Genomic DNA, 18,902 nt, shown 5'->3' on the forward strand with positions numbered 1-18,902 from the left:
AGGAGGTGATGTCTCAAGTCAAGTCTGAGGTGCAAGCTGGGCTTACCCTTGTAAGTCAAGGAAGAAGCTGGGGCTGAGACCCAGATGTGAGAAAGATTGTGGCAAGATCAGGTAACCTGAGAGTGTAAGAGGAGAATAGATAAAATAAAAATTGTAGTGGTAAGTAGGAGCTTTGGAAAGCATAGTAAAGACTTTTAGGTTTATTCTAATCATGGGGACAAGTTAATATACATTTCTAAGAGTGACAATATTTCAGAAATATCACTGTAGTTCCATCGATGTATGAATGGATAAACAAAATGTGGTACATACATACAGTGGAATGTTATTCAGTCTTAAAATAGAAGGAAATTCTGACACATGCTCCAGCATGGATGAACCTTGAGGATATTATGCTAAGCGAAATAAACCAGACATAAAAGGACAAATACTGTATGATTCCACTTACATGAGGTACCTATGGCAGTCAAATTCTTAGAGGCAGAAAGTTGAATGGTGGTTGCCAGGGGCTAGGAGAGGGTAAAATAGGGGTTTATTATTTAATGGGTTCAGAGTTTCTGTTTGGGATGATGAAAAAAGTTCTAAAGATGGATGGTGGTGATGGTTGCAAAACAATGGGAATGTACTTAATGCTACCAAACTGTACACTTTAAAATTATATGTATGTATATTATTGCATGTACAAATTTATTTCCAAGTTCAGAGTAGCAGGAGGAGAGTGGGGAGAATTGGTGGAGAATAGAGGCAGGAAGGGTGTAAGCATTATTTACCAAAAGAGAGAAAGATTAGAATTGTGCTGGAAGTACCAAAACTCCTACAGGTGTTTGAGGGCTGGGGAATATAAATCTCAATGCCTTCCTTGTGCATCATTGTATTTTATATATGTATATATATATAATAAAATATATTATTATTATATATATATATAGGATTCATTTTGGTAGTAGCACAGGAAGACTTAGTAGCAATTAGAAGCCAGCTCTGTGGGAGAAGAAAATATTAGGATAAAGTCCAGATTTCTGACCAGAAACTAAGTGAATGGTGATGAAACCAATCACTAGGAAGAGTGAGTGATTGAAAAAAAAAGTGCTCAATTTTCCATAGAATAATTTAGAAAGGAAATAAAATGATGTTCTTTCGATAAGGAACAAAGGAATCACCATACCCATGGAATAAGAAAGATATAAGTAGAATGTAGTTAGACCTACAACCAAAATTCACATTTGCTTTGTGACCCTTCAAAAGACAGCAAACATGACCTCAAATGGGATGAGTGAAGCCGAAGGTGGAGTAAGACTCAGAGACAGGGTGAAGGGTGGAGTGAGGCCCAGGTCCTGAGGATGGACTCGGGGTCAGGGAACAGCTGCAGCACATATTGTTTGGTAGTTTTTCAAGTGCTTTTACATTTGGACTAAGTCATTCATATGGCTGCATCGGTGGACCCATTAAAATGTTCTGCTTCCTCCCAAGTCACCGCCCATCCCTCCCCTGAATGTTCCCCCCTTGCCAGTCTTCCAAGCCTACTCACTATTTTCCTAAGACACTACACCCTTAGATGCCTCCAAAATTTCTCATGCTTATGCCTCTGTCTTAAATGCCTTTCTCCTTCCTTCAGGGCCTGGAAAATTTAAACTTATTCTTCAAGATTCATTGATTTTGAGTCTGTAACCAACACCTTTTAACCGGTGTTGGATACCATGCAGGGACTGAGATGCATAAAACACAGTCTCTGCCCTGGAAGAGTCTATGTCAAAGCAGAGAGGGCAGACAGTGCATTGATAATTATAATAAATAGAGTACTACTGTAATTAGAATCAGGTAGCAAGTGGTATGGGAAAACAGTGAAGGAAAATAAACTGCCCAGCTGGGTCAAGGGTGAGGATCACAAAAAAAAAGCTTTAACAGTTCAAAATGGCACTTGCCTCAGAAAGCCTTCCCAGCTTTCCCAAGAAATTAGCTGATCTTTCGTTTCTGATCTCATGGAACTTTGTTTTGCCACTGTAAAGAATTTAGCACAGTGTTCTATGTTAGATATTCAACTGAACTTCTCAAGATCATAGTCCTTCATTGAAATTCTCAGTGTTTAGTCCATAGTATGTGTTCAATAAATGTTTGTTGGATGGATGGTTGGATGGATGGATGCAAGGATCCATGGATGCATGGATGGATGGGCAGGAGGGTGGATGTATGGAGTCTGATTATTAATGTTTTAACTTAACACTTTCTGTGACAAGGAACTCATTGAACAATTTTCTGTGAAGTCTATAGACATGAATTAATGAGATTCTCTTGCTATTGGAAGTACCCTCTGAAAGCAGAAAAAGTAACTATCTTGGATGTTGTCTGATTTTTTGAAGCCACTAACGTATCATTCAGACATTTAGCACTCTAAAATATATTATTAATACTCCAGTACCACAATTATACTTGTCAGGTAGACATTATACAGAAGCAGCATCAGCCATTGGCAAAGGTGTGATGTCAGTAAATTTTCTTCTCCTCCTCATTTAACAACCTCCCCAAATCCAGACCCTCAGAATTCCAAGGATTAAACTGGTTCTGTTATTTCAGCCACACTAAAGTGTTAAGCTGGGTACGAGTTTCTCATTCCAGTAGTGTTTATGCTTTAGAGAGGGAGGGATGCCTTGGAAACAAAATTATTCAACCAGCAAAGTATTTTTCTGAGTACTTGTTACACAAAAGTTTGTGCCAAGTGCTTCAGGGATTACAAAGAGGATAAAACATGTTCCAGTCCTCAAGGGGTTTATAGTCTAATTTAGGAGGAAGTCATAGACCATGAAATCTTAAAATACAATACAAGAAAGAATATTCCTGATGATGTACTGGTACATGGAATGCTTCAGTCCCAAAGAAAAATACACAGAAACAAAAAGAATGAAACTTAGAGGCCTTCAAGTCTAACTTCCATCCAACTCTCTCTACAATATTCTCAGCAACTCTCTAGTCGAATACTTTCAGCAATAAGAAATCCACTATTTTAGAAGAGAATCTTCCCTGCTATACGGGAAAATGAAAATTCTGTTTGTAAACATATATGTGTGTGCACACTATATATATTTTTTATACACATACATGCGCATTTCTAGATCTCTTACATTGACCTGAAACCTGGCTTCCTGTAACTTCTTTTAATCCCAGAGAAGTACAGGTGAAATTCACTAGCCTTTTCAGCATAAAAACAGATACACCTACCATAGGATTTCTCTTCTTCATGCTAAACATCTCCAGTTCCTTCAATGATTCTTTGTCCAATATAGTTTCCTGCCCTTGCTATCTCAGTCATCCTCTTTAAAATACATTTAATTTGTCAGTGACCCTTTTACAATATAGTACTACAAATATTATTCATATCTAACTATATTACTATTAATATATTATCTATACATTAAAAGTAATTTATTTATAATAATATTAGTATTAAAAATGTAACATTAATTTTCAACTGATGTCTATATTATCAAACTACCTGCTAGATAACACCACTTAGACATCTCCAACTTAATCTGTTCAAAACCAAGCTCTTGATCTTCCTCTCACAGCCCTCCTCATCTAGTAAATGGTAACTCCACCTTTTGCTTTCTTTGAAGTTCTTGCTCAGACCAAAAACTTTCTTTCATATCTCCTGTCCTAACAATCAGGTATCCTACTGGCTCTACCTTCAAATTATATCCAGAATCTTACCACTTCTTCCCACCTTCACCACTACCACCCATGCCCAGATGGCCATCACCTTTTGTCTGGATTATTAAAGTAGCCTCATGCCTAGGTTTCCTGCTTCCACTCTTCCTCCATTCTCCTACCACACTGTATTATCCACGAAGCAGCCAGAATGATGCTTTTAAAATGTAAGTCAGATAATATTACTCCTCTGCTCCAACTCTCTAATTATTCCCCATCTCATTTAGAAAGCCCTTTAAAAAGGCCTATGTGATCTGGCTACCTCCATGGCCTCCCACTACTCTGCTCTCATACTCTCTTCCTGCCACACCTGTCTCCTCGCTTTCCTCAAACACACCAAGCACACACCTGCTTTGGGGTTTCTGCACAAACTGTTCCCTCGGCATGGAAACTCTTCCCGGAGAGACTCACATAGCTCCCTCCTTCCGATCTCTGCTCAGATGCCACCTGATCACACTGTTTAAAATAGCAAATTCCACCCCCACACCCAGTGCACCCTCTCTCCCCCTTACCTACCTGACTTTTCTCCATAGCACTGAACACCAACTGTCACACCATGTATTATTTATTTATTTATTATTGACTGTCTCCCCTACTAGACATAAATTCTGTAAGGGCAGAGAGTTCTGTCTGTTCTGTTTACTGATGTATGCTTCACACCTAAAGTGGTCCTTGGAAGATTGATTAGACTCACATATTGGATGACTGAGAGAATAAATGAGTGAATGAACAAATATGTTCCCATCTAGTGAACGAATCTGTTCTCAATATGTTTGTAGAGGTGAGATCTACAAAAACAATTCTATCAGTTGCTCACACTTTTCTTTCCACCTAACAAACCACCATAGTTTTACCTACCATCTTTCACTAATTTCTTCTTAGGATTTGGGCAAAGGGATTGGCTTAATTCAATTAGGAACCTTATGTCATGATTTCCTTAAATAGTGGAGCTGTCGATGCTATAATAAAACGGATCTCTTCAAGGCTTAAAAAAAGTCTATGAAGAACATTCTTATCTAATTTTGAATTTTAATGAATAGTTATAACGATGAGTAATTAATTTTGATATTTATAGAAAATGAAATGCATTTTTTTCCTTTATGAAAATCTAGCACTTTAGGAACAACAAATTCTTGGAGAAAAAATTTTTGATGAGATCATTAAAGTTGGAAGCATTGTACCTACATAGCCATAACAAGCATAGCAAATGAATGGGCACCAAATGGCATCTTTCTCCCTGTGCCCAACTCTTTCTGAGCATGTCAATTTCTCTGATATGTAAGAAACTGCCAGAGAAGAGTATCAGGGAGAGTTAAGCACAAGTTTCCCAGTAGCTAAGGCACAAAGAAAACCACACAGTATGTCTATGTTACAAGCAAAGAAAAGCTAATGTACTAAATCCAGAAGAAATTTATCATGTAATTTTTCATAATAGATTTTAGGTGATGTAAGGCACAACTTCCTCAGCAACACTATTTGCAAAAAAATGCAAAATCATCGTTCCAGTGGAAAATTCCTGTATTGATTCTGATAAAGGCTCAAAGCATAATACTAAATTTTTAACTCAGTGAGAGCATTTTTATCAGGAACAGAGGTAATCCAGTCCAGATATGTTGCTTCCTGTACAATAACAAATTTCTTGAATAGAGATTAGAGAAGAGATATGGAAAGATGGCTTGTCCATTAAATTGTCTCTCTCGATATTATATGTCTTAGGTGAGCCTTTGTCAAGCACATGGTTACGAGTCACTTCAGGATTGAATTCGCTGACAAGTGCCTGAAGTGCCAATAGTCTATGCTGTTGATTATCCATATGCTTTAAACACCAGATGTGCAGGAAGTGAAGCTGACAGTCTGTTGTCAAATTTTTAAGAACCTGACTTGTATTCTTGCCATTCTATTTCTGCACACAGATAAGCTGCAGGGGTTCCTGCAGGTGATACAGTATTTCCTCCAAAATGGAGTTTGAATCCACTCACATACTTAGACAAACGCTCTTTTGAGGATCCTGAATTTTTTACTATATTACAGAAGATGATTTGGTCTGAGACCTTTCTTAGGGAAGGTATACAGTCAACTTTTTCAATTATTTTTTAAAATAAAAACAACAAAACAAAACACCCTCAATCAGCCTGGGCAACATGGTGAGACGGATCTCTACAAAAAAAATTAAAAATTTAGCCAGGCATGGTGGTACATGCCTGTAGTCCCAGCTACATGGGAGGCTGAGGCAGGAGAAGCACTCAAGCCCAGGAGGTTGGGGCTGCAGTGAGCCATGATCAATGTACTCCAGCTGAGCAACAAAACGAGAACCTGTCTCAAAAAAAAAAAAAAAATCCACCCTGATTATGACCCCAGTTGAAGTAATACCTAGTATGCCTGTCAGAATGAGTTAGCTAGGGTGAAAAAAATGCTCCTATGGACCAGAATGAGTTGACTTCTTGGTTAAGGTTATCTGATATTATCAACTTAAATGTTGGAGAGCGTTTGCCAAAAGCAGCAATTTTAGCTCTGATACAGTTGATGCTAAGCTACTCTAACAATAATTAGTCAGCAGGTTCAGCTGCTCCTTTTATAGTATTGTTTATTACAAAACATTATAAAAACATTAGCAAAATTCAAAATAAAATAAATGAAAATCCACCCAAAATTCTGCCATCCTACAAACCAAACTGTTTACATTTTTTCATGCTCCCTTTCAGTCCCTGTCCATATGCAGACAGAATTTTTATAGTTGCAATCATAGCACAGATACAATTTTGTATTCAGGTTTGTCTCAATTAGAGTTTTTAAAGCATTTTTATAGTCTACTCCATCATCTTTGTTTCTACTACTAGGAATGCTTTACCCCATAGTCCTTAGTGACCTTCCATGTGACTCACCAAACTGTGAGTCACATGTGGTCACATGTGGTCACATGTGACCAGTGACTCACCAAACTGGTGAGGAAGGTTTATAAAGAATAATAATCAACATAACTAGAAAAAAAGGATTATTTTTAAACTCCCTCTTTAAGGGACAGGGTCCCTAGATTTAAATTTGTGTGGAAAGGATTTCTCTTACCCTTTGTTCCCCTAACTGAAACCTTTATGAAAACAGTCAATTTCCCCACCATCAGGCATGTTTCTGTTATCTTAAAAAAGAGTTTTTGCAGGTATTTCCACTTTACCTGGTTTGTTTTGAAGACCTGCTTAGTATTTAGGACATAACCATATAGAGACGTCTTTTCCTCCATCTGCTATAAAAGATTTGTATAACTTGGAATTTACAAAGTGTGGATACTAGACACCGAATCCACATGATTGCGAAGTGGCATGCTCAGCTGTCAACATGTTGGGTACCTGGATGCATCATTTTCCATTTTAGTTTGGACTTCTTTAGTCACTGGCTTCCACACTAGACTGCACAGCAGACTCATCTGGAGGGGAGCTGGTAAAAACACAGATCCCAGGACCCATCCCTGACCTTGTGAAGCAGAATCTCTGGGATTCATCTAGAGACTAATGTTTGGTAACCATCATACATCACAAAATGTCAGAGATCTCTCTTTCTTGATAATGCGTCTGATTTGTATGGGTTGTGGATTTTTACAGGGAGGGAAGGGAAAAGAACTGTAAGGATTGGAGAAGGGACAGTAACATGGAAGAAGCAAATGGCCTATATAAACTTTGTTGAAAATTTTTTGAGCTAGGTAGGCCTGAAACGTAAATCACCTGTACCAATAATCCTGGCAAGCCTCATGAAGTCAATAGGCTTGTATGTTTCGATGAGCCAGCCAACCTAACCTCAATCCTCTATACACAACCCTGGAAACCCAAGGGGCCACGGCCACAAAGGAGGAGGATGTCTGATGGTGATAATGTTGGAGTAGTATGTATCAAACAAAATCTTTTTAATCACAATGCTTTGACTCTTGAAAGCTTTCACTTTTAATTCTTATTAAAAGTGATGTTATTATAATGTTCTATATTTGGATTTTTACAAGCATGGATTCATGTATTAATTGGGTAATTTTTTTAAAAAAATTGAAGAGTGGGATATACCCTTATGTGTATAAGGGTATTGCCATTTTGGGTCTGATAATTCTTTGTTGTATGGACTGTCCTGTGCACTGTAAGATGTTTAGCAGCATCCTTGGCCTCTGCTCACTAGATACTAATGGTATTCCCTTCGTCCAGTTATGACAAACAAAAAACAATTGCCATTTTGAAGTATCAGAAGTTTTTTTGTTTGGAGGTTTTGTCCTTTTGGTTGATGTAACTGGAAGAAGAGAATACCATTGGTATCTAGTGGGCAGAGGCCAAGGATGCTGCTAAACATCCTACAATGCACAGGACAGTCCACACAACAGAGAATTATCGGACCCAAAAGGGCAATAGCACCAAGGTTGAGGCACCCCTTTGCAACATGAAACAATGAGCAGCAGATAGGAGCTAACCTGATGAACCTGGGAGGCTTGTAAAAGCCAGATCATGGGAGGCCTTGGATTTTATACCAGGAAGCTTGGACTTTTTTTTACTGTGGATGATGAAGAGCCACGGAAAGGAAATTACATGATAAAATTTGGATTTTAAAGATACATTTTCACTCTGAAGGTACTCTGAAGGGTACATCAGAGGAGACCATGACTGGAGGCAGAAAAAGCCCTTGGGATACTGTTACAAAGCCCAGAGAGAAATGTGAGAGCCTAAGCTAAAACAGCACAAGAAGAGATCAAGGGAGAGAACAAAGTCAATACATATTTAGGATGTAAAAGTCAGAAGATGTTGGGAATTGCCTGGCTATGGGAAGGGCAGGGAGGATTGTGAGATAACTCCCAGGTTTCTCTCTCAGATTATTGGATAGATGATGGTTGCAGTTACTGAATACAGGAAGAGATGCATGGGAAAAACATAATGTATCTAGATAACAGTGCACAAAGGTCTCAGCTATTCTTTGGGGGAGATAAGATAGGTAAGAGAATCCACTCATTCAACAAACATTTTAATAGCAATTGTCAGCAGGGAATTGTTTACACTTAAAGCTAGCGAGTTCCATTTGCAAGCAAACTATTAGATTGAGACTTCACCTTTCAATTTAAGAAGAAATAGAAATTTGGTATTATTTTGAGCGGGGTCTCTAAGAGCCTTAATGGTTCTATAATTTCAGGAGATGGAGGGTTTCCCTTTTTGAATCTGGAGTCAACCACACTTAGAATTCATCTTGAGAGAAATATACCTGTGGCATTAACTAAGGTAAACAGGTTGGCAAGGACTTCAGCCAACCACTCAAGCAAGATTAAAATAATTCTGGCAAGAGAGATTTTCTTCTGGAGCTCTTGTCAGTATTGAAAGATTGGATTTTTTGGGGGGAAGTTGATGAAAATGTTGGGTTCCAGCTATGGAGACTACTGGAAACAACAAAATGCAGAGAGGTAAAGTAGAAATTGAGATAATTTGTTTAGTAATCAATCCATACATGTGTTTCTGAATTTCCATGTACTGAACTGATACAGATTTGGGGACAAGGAAGATAAGTCCCCAAATCTGCACTGTTAGTGTCCCTGCAGTGGAGCCCAAAACATACCAGGATCTTTTGATGTAATTTAATTTTTGGAAAGGATATGATTTTTTAAACAATTACAACTTAATGAGACTTTAGATGACTTGAGCACAATTATATTTGAGGTAATAGCTTAATAATATGGCCTGTAATTTTTTTAACTTATTTTTATTTTTTGATTTCTGATCTCTTTTATGAACAAGAAATAAAAGAGGTAGTTCTTGAATAGTCCCATGACATAATAGTGTAACCACAATTTGTTAATACTACAAATAGTTATTAGCAAGCCTTCCAAAGTAAAATATGTGCTATACGTTCCTCTTTTTTGACCCTTATCTTATTAGTAGGCTTAATATGCTCTTTGTATGTCATAAATATATTTGTTCATTTCACTTTAACCTTATCTCTAAAATCTCACTGATTGAGTAATGTATAGGGACAGACATAAGGGCCACTTTGAAAGTTCAGATTAAGTTTAAGGGGAAAATATTTACTTTCAACCAGTCTAAAATGTCCAACTTAAAGATGTAGATAAGCTCCAAAGAACTAATTCTTCAATCATCAATAATGCTGCCTCTGGTTGGAAATGTAAGTGAAAGGCCACAGATTTATCCCACAGCCTGCCATTTACCATTATTGGACTATGATTATAAATGAGTTTGACCAGATATTTTCCTCTTTGATTCAGACAGTTATTCCTGGAAAAGTGCCTTAAAAGGAAGAATCTGACAATTGCAGGTTTCTGATGGATGTAGCTCTGGTGGAACCGCTGCCAATCCAGGCATTCAAGTCCCCTGAAATTATGTCAGCTAATGAATACTTAGAAAACATAAAGTTCAGAAGGCTGTCAAATTATCGTACAATTTGAAGTATCAGTATGCATGTGGTAGGAAAAACGTATATGTTAAAGCCCAGATCAGCTTTGCCAAGAGCTGGATTCATCTATAAATTCTATAAAGTCTATAGATGTGATTTTTATTCACTCAGGAAGTGCCACCTATGTGCTGGCCAACATGTGAGAGGTTTTCACAATGTATTTCCATTAATCTATACATATAAACAGTCCTTTTAAATAGTCGTTGTGGTCTCTCCTTTAGAAAGGAAGAAGAACAGCAAGAGTCCAGAGTCATCTTTCTAATAATTGTTAGAGCCAGGATTTAATCCAGGTCTTCTGACAATAAATCTATCTTTTTGTCATTATACTGTTCTATCTCCTACAACTCCAGTTTCAGGAAATCAAGCTTAGCAGGTCAACCTGAGTTCACTATTTTCCTTCTCAATTTAGCTCCTTCTATTGGAAACCTACGAGCCCTCTGTCTTCTCCCCTCATGACCAAGCAATTGTCAAATCCTATCAATCCTACCCTCAAAACCCTTGCCAGTGTGGTGTGTGGTCCAGTATCATTGGTACCACCTGCATCTTCTTATAAAGTCAGCATCTCAGGCCCTACCCAGACCTGCTGAACCTGAATCTGCATTTTCACAAGATCCTTAGGTGATTTACGGGCACATTGAAGGTTGAAAAGCACATCTCTAGTCTAAGCCCTCTCCGTCCCTGCTGCCACAATTATTCATCAGGCTCCTTATGTCTCTGAACAGAAGTGTTTATTAATCCCCTAACTAGTCTGCCCCACTTTTATTCTCTCCTCAATCCTTCACCACCCAATTCCTATTCGTACAATTCCCATTTATAAACCACCAACAGATCAATTCCTCTAAAGAAAAGATTAAGCTACTCTCTGCAACCCCCAGCCCCATCCCACCACCCACCCCACCCCTCACACCCATCTCAAAACCCTCCACTGGCTCCTCAGTGCCTATGGAAAAAAAAAATCATAATAGTTAAAAAGTACATACTTTGTGCCACATATTTTATAAGCACCTCATGTGAACTCATTTATTCCTCATATCAACCTTATGAAATTAGTACCATTATTATCTTCATTTTATTTTTATTTTATTTTTTAGGAGACAGGGTCTTGCCTTCTTGCCCAGGCTGGAGTGCAATGTCACGATCCCAGCTTACTGCAGCCTTGACTTCCTAAGCTCAAGCAATCCTCCCGCCTCAGCCTCTCAAGTAGCTGGGACTACAGGCATGTGCCACCATGCCTGGCTAATTTTTATATTTTTTGTAGAGATGGGGTTTCATCATGTTGCCAAACTGTTCTTGAATTCCTGGCTCAAGCGATCTTCCTGCCTCGCTCAGTCTCCCAAAGTACTGGGATTACAGGCGTGAGCCACCTGCCCAGCCTCCATTTTAAAGATGAGAAAACTGAAACTGGGGGAGGTTAAATAAGTTGTCTAAGGTCCTTTGGGCAGTAAATGCTGGAACCAGGATTAAGTCTCCAGCAAACTCCTTGTGGGGGCAGGGTAGAGGAGGGGGCATGAGGCTGATCTTCATATTTACATGAAAAAGGAAGAGGAGGTCTTAGTCAAAGCCCCCTACCCCACTTTTTGCCAGGAATTTTGCCAAGCAATTCCACTTGAGTATACCATTTTCATCTTACACCAAGCCTGCAGCAAGGTTTTGATGTTACCGCTCCCATTTTCACAGATGAAACTAACAATTAGAGAAAATTGAACCAAAGTTCAGTTAACTTCAAGACAATATACTTTCTCCTATATAGCACTACTGTTCCCCCCACTTAGGAAGTGTCTGCTTCATCTCTGAATGCCCTAATTTTACTATCTTTTAAGACCAGTACAAGTCTTATGCACAAAATTTTACCTTTTCCTCCAATTAGAAGTAATATTTCCCACCTCTGAAATATTAATAGCTCTTACCCCCATTTTTCTTTTGGCATTACTTTATATTTTTATAGCTACTTTTACATATGTACACATATGTAGATGTATGAAAAAATTTGGAATACTAGATCCTACTTCCTCTCAGTAACAGTGGTTATTGTTCCTGAATTTTTAGAAAATTCTAGAAAATTATTCTAGAAAGAAAAGTAAAATTAGAGCCATGATATTAAGAAAATGTAGTATGAACTCATGAACAGAAAAAAATTATAAGTGTAATTGAGAGTTGAAGAAAGAATTATCCTTGATAAGAATGAATTTGAGAAACAATAAAAATTAACATTTACTATCTAAATGTTTCCCATAAAATCAAGCAAAACCCTGTTATGGGTTGATTTCCATGCAAAATGTTTTCTGAGTTTTCTACTAGCTCATCAGTTATTTTCTGTCACTTTATTTACATATTTCATTCTATTTTATTTTTCCTGACAACCATTATCTGTTATAAACATTCCTTTTAGATGGCTCCATTCTGATAATAGTTCCAAAATTACCTTGATATAAGTCCAGCCTTTTCTTACTACCTGGCATATACCATCCCCACAAATAGCCCACTTTATATTAAATGGAAAATACAGGGAGAGAAGAAGACTTGGCTTAAATATCTTTTTGAGGACTCCTATTGTGATAATTTCTGTAACATTAATAACTTTCTGGCAAATGTGTTTAGATGTGTAACAGCAGCATTATTTCTCCAAGGCCTATGTTTACATATTGTATTATCCACCAAATAATAAAATGTATACTTTTTGCTCTTCATCATCTATGAATTACTACTGATCCCAGTAAAGAGCTTTATATTCTATAACTGAAAACAATCTTATAACTCAATAAATATTGTCTTATTGGCAGCAACCAAAAAAGCTTTCATTTCCTCTTTCACTGATGCTGACTCCCACATCTAAATAAAGGTCAGATTATTCCAGTAATTCTTTTCTTTTTTAAATGTGCTTCAAAAAAAGCAGAGTTCTGGAGTATATTTCCAAAAGCATTTTAAGATTCACTTTAAGAGGGGGATAGAGGATGCAGCTTTCAACCTGAATCCTTTCTAGGTAGAGCATCTCACACTGGTTTCCATGGAATTCCCTTTAGGACAAACTATAAGATCTTTATTTTAAGTCAAAGGAATACCCAAAAAGCCAAAACCAAACTTTAGATATATTACAGGGTTTTCTTGTTTGTTTGTTTTCTATTCTGTTCCAAAGAGAATTGGAATTACGTAGAAGTATACATGCAGCCTTGTATACTTGGAGTGTATATAATTTAACAATACTAGAATATACGTCTCATGAGGGGAAGCACCTTCACTCTTTTGTTCACTGTAGATTTTCTAGCACCTGGCACAGTCTCTAGCATATAATCTGTGCCTAATAAATTCTTGCTTAATAAATAAATAAACTCCCCTAATTTCACAGATGCAAAAACTGGAAGCCAAAGTGGTTGAATTGTCAGAGGTGTGTAAACCGGAACAACTCCATCTTGAATAGGAGCAGGGTAAAATAAGGCTGAGACCTACTGGGCTGCATTCTCAGATGGTTAAGGCATTCTAAGTCACAGGATGAGATAGGAGGTCAGCACAAGACACAGGTCATAAAGACCTTACTGTTGAAACAGGTTGCAGTAAAGAAGCCGGCCAAAAGACACCAAAACCAATATGGCCACATATGTACACACAGGTACACGTATGAATACTGGTCGTCCTCACTGTTACACTCTCACCAGCACCATGACAGTTTACAAATGCCACAGCAATGTCAGAAAGTTACCCTATATGATCTAAAAAGGGGAGGCATGAATAATCCGCCCCTTGTTTAGCGTATCATCAAGAAACAACCATAAAAATGGGCAACCAGCAGCACTTGGGGCTGTTCTCTCTATGGAGTAGCCATTCTTTTATTCTTTTACTTTCCTAATAAACTTGCTTTCACTTTACTCTATGGACTCACCCTGAATTCTTTCTTGAGTGAGATCCAAGAACCCTCTCTAGGGGTCTGGATCGGGACCCCTTTCCTGTAACAGAATGAGCTAACCAAAGCCATGCAGTGACTTTGTAGCCATCCTGGCACTAGAACTTCAGTCTACTATCTCTTACTTGGTGTCATTTCTGCTGATTTCAACATCAGCAAATGCAGGTGTTGGGGTGGGAAGAGAAGTGAATGAAAAGGGAAAATGAGATAGAAACCTGGAGACTGTTTTCAAACAACCCATCAGAAATCACGCAACGAAAAATGAAGTTATATATAAGATTGAGAAGGGAGTACTTCAGAAAAAAATTTTTTAAGTAAAAACTCTTCCAAGAATAAACAAAAACTTCACCTGTTTGATGTCCAGAACAACAATTACAGGATTTAAAAAAAAATCAGTTTTTAATAATAGAAAATTAGCCTGTATAAGGAAAACAATGAGGTCCACAAAACATAGCAGGTTAGTCATAAATTGAAAACTAGACCAAATGTCATTTGAGAAATACTTTGAAAAGGACCCCAAAAGCAATAAATCACTTTTTATAACATATTTTTTAAAAACAAAGTGGGCCGAATAATCTGAATAACAATTAAATGATAAGGATCTACAAGAGGTATGCTCAGGGAGATCTGATAGCAAATTGGGTAAATTAACCATTTCTTTTGGTCTTCATGGGGAAAAAAATTACTACAGGGGAGATTCATGCATCATGAGTTTCTTTTGAAACATACAAGTCAGGCCTTCTATATTAAGTAATGGTAAATGCCCATGAGTAAGCAGGAAAGAGGCAAAGAGGTTTTAATGTGTGTAAAGCACATATTTATGCAACTGAGGGAAAAAATATCCTCAAGTTCATATTAAGACACTGTGTCAATGCAGGGAAAGGACATGGATATTTCTTGGAGGACACTGCCTCAACATACTACAGCCAAAAAAAAATCAATTAAAATGCTACTAAGCAGATTCAAGTAGAATATTGAAAAACAGGCAGAAATATTGCCCACTTCTATTTAAAACTGTAGTTGATCCATGCTGGAAGAAAACATACATTTCTGACTACTGATGTTAAGAATAATATAATAGAACCTGACTAGAAATGGAAAAAAAACAAAGGAAGGCCTAAAATAGCCAAGGAGGTTATGGAACTCAAGACACAGTTTATGTGCTTGAGAGCTGTACTTAAGCTAGAAGTTACACAATCCCTTTAGGCAGCATATCTCAGTATGTAAAGATGGCTGCCATTTTACTAAGCACTTAATCATGGACCAAGCATTGTGCTAATCACATTATATTCATTATCTCATTTAAACTTCAAAATAATGTGAGGATGTAGGTATTATTATCACCCCTTTACAGATAAAGACACTGAGGTTGTAGATAGGTTAAGTAATTTGTCCTATTTCACAAAGCAACTAAAAGCCTGAATATGACTTAATGCTAACCAAACTTCCAGGTAAAGATTTTACACAACATGTTACACTGCCTTCCCCACCCTCACTCCTACCCATTAATTGGACTTTTTGCTTCCCCACCATCCCTTGAGTGAGGCTAAACTGGTTTGCCTGCATCTTACCATGATATAACAAATTAAACAACTATAATTCTAAATATGTGCAAAAGGGACCATGTTTTATTCAACTTTGTGTCCCCAAAGCCTAGCCATTCCCTAGCACAAGGTAAATGTTCAAACGTTCAATAGACATGAATTGAATAAATACAATGCATACTGTACAACACAGTAAACTTCTGACAAGAAACACAGTTGCTTATGGCCGGATACATGGAGCCTGTATTTTAAAAATTGAATTTCAAGGACTGCAACAGACAAAGGTTAGACTTTTCTACAATCAACACATTTCCTGTGACATAAAGGAATGGACAGTGTAGTACTAGTAGGTATAGAACAGGATCAGTGGATCACAGAAAACCAGTGCATTAAGGAGGGTTGCACGTGACAAACAATGGTGATGAACTCTGGCTAATTACTGAGAAAAATGAATTCATTGAAAGCTACTGGATAATTCACAGAATCAACACACAGGCTGAAGAACCAGGCTCAAAATATAAGCAGGAAAATACAGGTAACCAGAACCCCTGCAAAGGCCACATGCCAGGAATGCATGGTTAGGTGCTGAGCTGTCACCACTGAACTTTGGGTGACACCCCTGACACTGCCACCACCTGCGACTTGGGGAACCCTGCTAAAACTGCTGACACAACCACCTGTGGATGCTGGATGCCACAGCTACCACCATCACCTTAAGAAAGTCTGAACCGTCCCTGCTTCTTTAGGTTAACTCCCAGAGGATTCAAATTCTTGGGCAGGAGAATCTATGGCTGAGGTTAGCAAACCCAAACTTAAGCTGTGAGGGAGAACAAATGCCTGATTTTTTTGCTCTGTAATGAGGTGGGCCCTGCTTCTCCCCAAGATGCACCCAAGATTCCCCAGACATAGAATGTGAATGCAAGGCCGGGCGCGGTGGCTCACGCCTGTAATCCCAGCACTTTGGGAGGCCGAGGCGGGCGGATCACGAGGTCAGGAGATCAAGACCATCCTGGCTAACACGGTGAAACCCCGTCTCTAAAAAAAAATACAAAAATTAGCCAGGCATGGTGGCGGGCGCCTGTAGTCCCAGCTACATGGGAGGCTGAGGCAGGAGAATGTAGTTAACCTGAGAGGCAGAGCTTGCAGTGAGCCGAGATCGCGCCACTGCACTCCAGCCTGGGCGACAGAGCAAGACTCCATCTCAAAAAAAGAAAGTGAATGCTGATGCTAGGGGATCACAACAGAAAGATATGTATTTATTACAAAATCATGATCTAAGAAAAGGATCTAGAACTAGATTAGGATTAGCCTCCCAGCTAAGGAAGTTTCCAAAAATCTAGTATGGGAAGCTACACCTCCAGGCTTACTCCGTGGGGCGGGAGGGATGCATTACTGGAAAAGGTAGGATCACCGAATCAGCACTGTAGAGGGAGATTACCACGGGAGTCCCAGGAAGGGGATTTCCTACACTGTAAATTGGCGATTATAGTTTCATTCCCTTCAGAGGCCCTGAAGTTATGACATGCCTGTGGACATAATTTCTTACCACACAACTAAGATGTTTGTCAATTACTTCCTCCCAGGCTGCAATAATTGATGCATCGGATGCCCTTCATAACAGTGATGAGGATGGAGCCAGGCGCCATGGCCTGTAAGCCCAGCACCTTGGGAAGCCAAGGTAGGAGGATCGCTTGAGCTCAGGATTTCAAGCTAGTAAGACTTTGTCTCTACAAAAAAAAAAAATTAATTAATTAATTTAATTAGCTAATTAGCCGTGCATGGTGGTGCATGCCTGTAATCCCAGCTACTTGGGAGGCTGAGGCAGGACGATTGTTTGAGCCCAACGAGTCAAGGCTGAAGTGGGCTGTGATTGTGCCACTGCACTCCAGGCTGAGCAATAGCGTGAGACCCTGTCTCAAAAAAAAAAAAAAAAAAGATGATAACGGTACATGTACTGAGTTCTTACTAAGTATCAGGAGTTGTGCTACTGGCTTCAAATGTACTAAATTACTTTATTCTCACAATAACCCTATGAAGTAGATACTATGATCATACTCATTTTATGGATGAGGAAAGTGAGGCAAAGAGGATACTTAACTTGCCGAAGGACACAACAGTGCCCAGACTGGAACCAGACAGTCTGCCTGCAGAACCATACTCTCCACTGCCTGTCTTTTGAGAGGATTTCCAACAAGCCTTAATGGGCTGATGGCTTTATTTTTTCATTTATTTCCTTGATCAGATCACCCACTACAGAAAATTAGCATTTTACACATCCAGCCTAGTACATCTGTGGCTCCTCCAGCACTCCCACGTCCACACCTTTATCAGCCCTTATATGGATCAAACCAGAGAAATGGGTGGCAAGTCCCATTCGCCACCTCTGGCTGCCTAAGCATTTGATGGATCTCAATCTGTTGCACTTACTGACAGACCCTGCAAAGTCTCTATATTACCATTGTCCTCAGCACTGTAACGTATGTTCATGCATATGTATTTTTGACATAAAAACATTTCTGAGATAATCATCACTATATCAAATCAGCACTGTTTGAGGCAGCCCTAAATGAGGTGTACCTACATATTATTTGTAATTTATCATGTGGTGGTAATATAGTTATGTTTAAGCTGGTTGTTTAATGAAATGCATTCAGTAATATATAATCAGTTCTCATTATACTTAATGTTCTTTTTTCCATTTTGCTATTTTTAAAATATTTTATTATGAAAATTTTCAAACATAGAGGAAAAGTTGAAAGAACTCTATAGTGAACATCCATACACCAACCACATGGATTTTTGCAATTAACATTTTGCCATATTTGCTTTTATCATGTATCTGTCCATCTATTTGTCCTTCTATCCATCCATCAATCCATCTTATTTTCTAACGCGTTTCAAAGTAACTTGCAATACCAGAATATTTCTCTCCAAATGCCTTGACATGCATATCATTAACTAGAGTTTAACATTTGTTTATAGTTCCTTTTTAAGGCAAAATGTACATTCAGTGAAAAGCAAAAATATGAAATGCAATAGTTTATGAGTCTGACAAATGCATATCTGTATGACCCAACCTCTATCAAGTTATAGAACATTACTATCATCCCAGAAAGTTCCTTTGTGTTCCTTCCCAGCTGATCCCAGCCCACACTACCACACAGACAACCACAGTTCTGATTATTTTCACCATAGATTAGCTTTGCTTGTTCTAGAACTTCATATAAGTAGAATCATAAAATGTTTACTCTTTTGTACACTTTTTTCACCCACTATAGCTTTTGAGTTTGGGGTTTGTTTTTGTGTTTTTTTTTTTCATGTTGTTGCATGTTTGAGTGATTAGTTAT

General features: G+C 38.2%; 2 long non-coding RNA genes across 2 annotated transcripts in view; one reads left to right on the forward strand and one right to left on the reverse strand.

Moving 5' to 3' along the window:
- LOC134756894 (uncharacterized) overlaps positions 1–17,250 on the forward strand; it is an 84,129-nt gene extending 66,879 nt beyond the window's left edge. The window contains exon 3 of the long non-coding RNA XR_010130304.1: positions 17,139–17,250. This is a non-coding gene — a long non-coding RNA (uncharacterized lncRNA). The remainder of the gene's footprint in view (positions 1–17,138) is intronic.
- The window catches only part of LOC129524462 (uncharacterized), a 447,472-nt gene that overhangs the window by 361,412 nt on the left and 67,158 nt on the right, over positions 1–18,902 (reverse strand). The window lies entirely within an intron of this gene.

Source organism: Gorilla gorilla, chromosome 13 (genome assembly GCF_029281585.2).
Source record: "Gorilla gorilla gorilla isolate KB3781 chromosome 13, NHGRI_mGorGor1-v2.1_pri, whole genome shotgun sequence".
NCBI classification, from domain to species: Eukaryota; Metazoa; Chordata; class Mammalia; order Primates; family Hominidae; genus Gorilla; species Gorilla gorilla.